The following is a 6,470-nucleotide window of genomic DNA, read 5'->3' as shown; positions in this document are numbered from 1 at the left end:
CGAAACCACCAGGCCCTCTTCAGGAGAAAGATATGGCTTTCCACACTCATAAAGATGTATAGCCTTGGAAATCCACAGAGTCTGCTCTGCCTTGTCCCTACAGGGTCACCGTGAGTTGGAATCAACTCTACCACAGTGAGTCTGCTTTTTTGAAAAGACTGGTCACACATCTGAGGCCCTGCTGGTAGCACAGCAACAAGGCTTCCACAGTAATATCGCCCTTGGTTTCTTTCTTTTCATGAGGTTTCTAAGTTTGAGGAGATTTGTCTATCCAGGCTTTCTTTGTGCCCTATACCAGATAACAAGATAAATAGGGATCTATCTCAAAATAGTCTCAAGCAACAAAATCATCATTCAGGAATACTTGCACTGCTGGGGGCTGGAGAAAGTTCAAAGATAGGAAACTGAAGACTCTTGATAAAAGCTACCGCCAATTGTAGCATATTTTCTCTTTTCACATTCTCTTTTTTTCAGCAAAACAATGTAAGGTTATTACAGCAACTGCCTTTAATGCACCTTCACAATATGGTTGTACAAAGTCTGACAAAGTAATCACAGAATGAATTAAGTTGTCCACAGAGCAGATCCCCCTAGAAGATCATCCTGAAAACTCCAATTTCTATTCTTCAGGAGCTAATAACCTAAGGAAACTGATGACTAACACATGACTTTATATATCAGTTTTAAAGCATTCGCTCTACAATGAATACAAGTAATGGTCTGTAGAGCCAAACCCAAAAAGAACTCCAAATGTGACTAATGAAAATTATGGGGCAGAGCCAAAGGAAATCAAGCAGAAGTCCTAAAATAAATCAAGCACTCCATAAAGCCACTGTCTGTGACCAAGATCGCCATGTGCCTTACAGACCAATCATGTTATACGAGGCTTGTACTGTAAAACTCAGAGACTCTAACTGATTCTCAGGGTTTTAAAGAAATTAGAGTTCATCTAGCCAAAGCTCCACCATATTTATAAGATTTCTCTTCCACAGACCCATCAAGGGGCCCCGGGGCCTATGTGTAAACTTACCCAGTGACAGGAAGCGTATTCATTCCTGAAGCTGCCTTTTTCAGCTCCAAATCTCTAGAAAGTGTTTCTGCTACTAAATTGAAATCTGCTACTCTGGTCTTTCTATCCTCATCCTCTGGGAAGCAAGCACATCCATCTGAGATTTTCCTCAAAAAGTGTGCATATTGCTCAACGTTCCTAAAGTGTATGTATGTTGTGTGTGTGCGCGTTTTCCTGCATCAAATATACAAAGCACTAGTTAGAATTACAGGAGTATCTGCGAGCATGAAAGTTAAGAATCATTGTTCTGAGTTAACCCAGAATAAATCTAGACCCTAGTCCACATGAGAGATGTTTACAGACAAAAATTATACTATATATCCTCGCTTTTCAGGTCAAACATCTACAATTTCTCACCCTGTTCCCGTTACAGTATGGGAACACTATTTTCTTAAATATGCTCATTTTCACCTGTAAAATATGGCTTCCAAACTAAACACAATACTCCAGGTATTCGGCAGCACAAACTTTGTATCTGAATATATAGTATATGTATATATGTCATATATATATATCAACTATTTATATGAAAATACATATATATTCTTCCATGACATCATTTTAATACTTCCTTACCAGCATTCTTGCTAGAGATCAGAGGAAAAGAGATTTTAAGCAGTCCTCCCAGCTCTTCCATACTAATAAGGGAAAAAATGAGACCAATCTTGTCACCTGGCCTTTGCTAGAGTCTCCTTTGCTATTCGTGGGTCTAAGAACTCAGCTGTTTCTATCCCTTGGACATGAACTGGCTCTCTGGCCAGGCATTGCTCTATGTAAATCAGTCCGGGGCACCAAAAAAAGTGAACAGTGATTCAAGGGGTCAAAATTTGTATAGCCCTGGAAAGAATCCAGGACAGGGTCAGGAAAGTCTCAAGGCCTCGATCCGCTGGGCAGCTGCCACCTTGAGCAAGAAGAGGCCCTCAGGGCACTGAAGAGCAGCAAACAGTATCTAAGTACCTGACTCGGCAATGAACCCTGTCATAGTGCTGGGCTGATACTGTGCATAGACCATCTCTGCACATCATTTAAGGAAAGAACTATATATACTGATATATATTATCTAAGATACCGTAGATGAATGCATCATATACTATATAATAGATATAATATATAAATATGTGTATGTTTCTTATACATATTTCAGTAGAATAAATACATACACAGTCTTCCATGACCTAGTGTTAACACTGCTTTATCAGAATTCATGCTAGAGAGCATATGAGGGAGATTTTAATTAGTCCTTCTAGCTCTTTCATATTAATAAGGAAAGAAAATTAGGTTGGAGAGAGGCACCCAGAGGGTTTATTTATTAACTGGTATGGTATAAATTCTTCTGAGGCCTTTCCCATTGTTTCCAACCTTGAACCACCTACATCATTAGCTTCCCATCTCTAAAAGTTCCTAATTGAATTGTTCCACACACAAGACTTATATAACATTACAATTTGATAGTGGGCAGTGCTTTAGCTCTGTAGAAGTCAGTCCTACATCCAATGGGTTCTTTGCCTTCTAGGTTCAAACCAGGCGACTTCACTCCATGTTATTAGAGGGGCATGTAGATTCAAAACCCTCTAAACAGTCACCTAAAGGTGCCATATTTACCAAATAACAAATATAGGATCAGTAATTATATTTGAAGTTCAGATAAACAAAAAATAACTCAAATATAAGTATATCCCATTTGGAATACACTTATACTGGAAAAAAAGTCATTTGAAATTTAAATTTAACTGGATATTCTATTTATTTCACTGGCAAACAATCATATATTCTGCCATCCCACTCCTTCCTTCCCTGTTGCCTTTTTTCTGTCTCTGCTTCTCTGCCCTGTCCTTGCATACAAATCACAATTTGGAGATTTAAAAATTGGGACTAGAAGAAATTGAAACCAGGAAGACCTCATTAGATCTCAAGCCTAATCATATTCTCCAACTCATCTTCTACCGAATGCTCTGCCTTGGGCAGGTGGTGCCATTGTGCAGTTATTTTTAAAGTTGTATTTTGTCTTCCATGTGACTGATTTCCTTGACCATAGAGTTCCTTTGGTCAGGAGTCCTGAAGAGAGAAGGGAAAAGCAAGATGAGATCAATGTCTTTTGGGACGATGGCTTAATACCAATAGCATTATCATAATCGTAAACTTCATACATGGCTAATGAGAATACAAAATAGTATCACCATTCTAGAAAGAAGTTTCTTATGCAGTGACAGAAACACTTAACAAATGTGGTGAAGAATGCTGATGGTGCCCGACTATTACAAGATACAGCGCCTGGGGTTTTAAAGGCTTGAAGCTAAACAATTGGTCGTCTAGCAGGGAAGCAACAAAGCCCACATGGAAAAGCACACCAGCCTGAGGGTCTATGGCATCAAGTATCAGAAGAACAAAAATGAGCAATTATATCAATGTGAAGGAGAGGGATCAGAGTGGAGAACCAAAGCCCATCTGGGTACAATTGGATATCCCCTCACAGAAGAGTCACATGGAAGGAATGATTCAGTCCAGGTACAGGATAGCACCAACAAAACACACAACATTCCCCTGCTTCCTCGCCCCACTATCATGACCCCAATTCTACCTCACGAATCCTGCTAGACTAGAGTATGTACATAAGTACATATAAGAGCTTTCAACAAGCAGTACATATAAGAGCTTTCAACAAGATAAACCCCTCAGGACAGTAATGGGAGTAGCGATACCATAAAGGTGGGGGGTGGAAGGGCCGAGGGAGAGAAAGGGGGACTGATAGCAAAGATGGATGTATAACCCTGAGAGGGGGATGAATAACAGAAATGTGGGTGAAGGAAGACAGGAGATGGTTTGAGATGTGAAAAATAATAATTATATAATATATATAAAACATATAATTTATCAAGTGTTCATGAGGGTGAGAGGAGGGGCAAGTGAAGGAAAAAGAGGAGCTGATACCAAGGGTTCAAATAGAAAGATAAAGTGGCAACATATATACAAGTTTGCTTGATGTAAATGATTTATGGATTCTTATGATATCTGTAAAAGCCCACAATAAAGTGATTTTTTTAATGGTCCAACAATCTCACTCTTATGAAGTAAAATTAAATAAAAGCTTCTGTGAAAATATTACCACGGTTATGTTCATAATCACTAAAACTACAAGCAATTCAAATGTTCTTCAAGAGATGATGGGATGATGATAAGTCAATGATAGTATTTCCATATGACGGACTAGTAGTACAGAGCAAAAGGAAGGAAACAAAATAGATGCATACACTTGGAGTAATTCAAACACATTATGTTGAATTCTTGCTTTTTAACACTTTAGAGAAGCCTTTTGCAGCAGATTTCCCCAGTGCAATCAATATGCCATTTACTATCTTAACTGCTGCTCCCATCGGTGTTGATTTTGGATCTAAATAAAATGAGATTCTTGACAAATTCAATCATTTCTCCATGTATCATGATGTTGCTTGTTAGTGCCGTTGTGAAGACTTTGTTTTCTTTGGGCTGAGGTGCAATCCATGCTTTGCTCTCCTTGTAGGCCCCTAACATCTATGGAAGCATGGAGGCAGCGTCACAGAGAGGGAAGTACTGCTCTTCAACTAAACCCGTGCAACTAGAATTAACAGCACTTCTTTGGACTCTGCTTCTTATAACCCTTTCCCTTCATAAACAATTAGATATATGGTTTTGGTGGGGCCAACATCAAGTCTTAATTTCGTATAAAGTTTATAAACCGGAAGAACCTTTGTGCAGATCTTTTCCTGTGGCCTAAAATCAGTGTCTCTAATGAGGACAGCCTCTAATAACTATGGTAGTTATATAATCTGTTGTCAATTTGAAAGGATTATGAGTGAAGAGGTGGACTTTACCTGTCAAACAGATCATAGCCAATGAAGCCTCTCTGTGTGGGCACAGCCTTCTCCTGAGGATTCTGGGAACTCCTGTATGTTCCTCCTTGGACGTAGGGGACACACTTTCTCTCTCTGCTCATTCCCTGCAAGATATTTCTGAGAGAAGCCACATGAAGCTACCCTTATGTAACCAGAACCCTGGGAGTTGGAGTAACCGCGTGGAGACCCCTGCCAGTACTGAGATGCTTACAACGCCACTGGATCCACAAGACTTCCTACCCACTGGCCTGTGATCTCCCTGCATTCAGCATCATTGCATGTGTTTCGTGAATCTGAAGAGGACTTTATAGATTGGTACCGGACATATGGGCTAATATCGAACTTATGGACTTGATCTGGACCAGGCTGGGATGTTTCCTCAATATTCAACTGCTCTTGTATATAAACCTCTTTCTTATGCGCATATGAGTATCTATGAATTTGTTTCTCTAGTCCACCCAGACTAACCCTAAAACTAAGTTTTCAGGGTCTGCAATATTAGCTTGGCAACATAGAATTACTAGCTGCTTGAGATTCTTGATCTGCGTGTGGTCTCAGAACAGTGCCATCAATCAGAGTTTAAGCTCCTGTTCCAGAGATGATACCTCGCTTTTCTGGCTTGCTTCTGAATTACATGATATGAGCCTTCAAAATGTAGGATGATTCATAAACCAAACACAAGGAAACTTAAAAGAGATGGATTATACATTAACAAGGAAAAGCACGATGGGTAGATCTATAGAGATAGTAACTGAATTGATCCTTGCCTAGGAGCCTGGGAGGGGAGGATGAGGGGAAATGGGGGGATGGCAATGAGTATGAGAAGAAAATGTTCTGAAATTGATTGTGGTGATGATTGCACAAATTTTCTTGATATGATTGAATGATTACATTGTATGATATGTGGAGTTTATATAAGATTATTAAAATGCTTTAATTACAAAAAAAGAAAGAAAAGCCAGCATGATGAAAAATCTACAGTTAGCAGCTCATAAGCATGGGTTTTTCTGTAACACAAGTTAGAATTAACAGAGAAGGAAACTGGAAAGCTGATCCAACAGTGATTTTTGTCCAAACAACTGTTCAGTCCTTGGAGGCTCCACCGGCTGTCTGGTTGCTTTAGGGATCCATAGCCGTGGCTCGCAGGTCAGAGCCTGCAGTACAGTCAGATCTGAAGCCTCATTTCCGTAGGAACACTCACTTCTGTGTTTTCCTTTTCCTCATAAAATCATACATGAGAACTGCTAATAAGTTACACATTTCTTGGCTTTAAAAAGGAAAAATCTTAAGATGTGCAAAATCTGGCATTCAGCTTCAAGTTTGGAAGCTGGGTAAAGTTTGCAAAGCTTTCCTTTTTTAAAAAAATCGTTTTATTGGGGCTCATACAACTCTTATCACAATCCATACACACATCAATTGTGGAACGCACATTCATTGCCCTCATCATTCTCAAAACATTTGCTCTCCACTTAAGCCCCTGGCATCAGATCCTCAGTTTTTCCTCTCCCTCCCCACTTGCCCCTTCCTCATGA

The sequence above is a fragment of the Echinops telfairi genome, unplaced genomic scaffold (assembly GCF_000313985.2).
Source record: "Echinops telfairi isolate 266 unplaced genomic scaffold, ASM31398v2 ScPeMD7_4;HRSCAF=17, whole genome shotgun sequence".
NCBI classification, from domain to species: domain Eukaryota; kingdom Metazoa; phylum Chordata; class Mammalia; order Afrosoricida; family Tenrecidae; genus Echinops; species Echinops telfairi.
The sequence above is the reverse complement of the archived record's forward strand: the minus strand, read 5'-3'. Positions refer to the sequence as shown.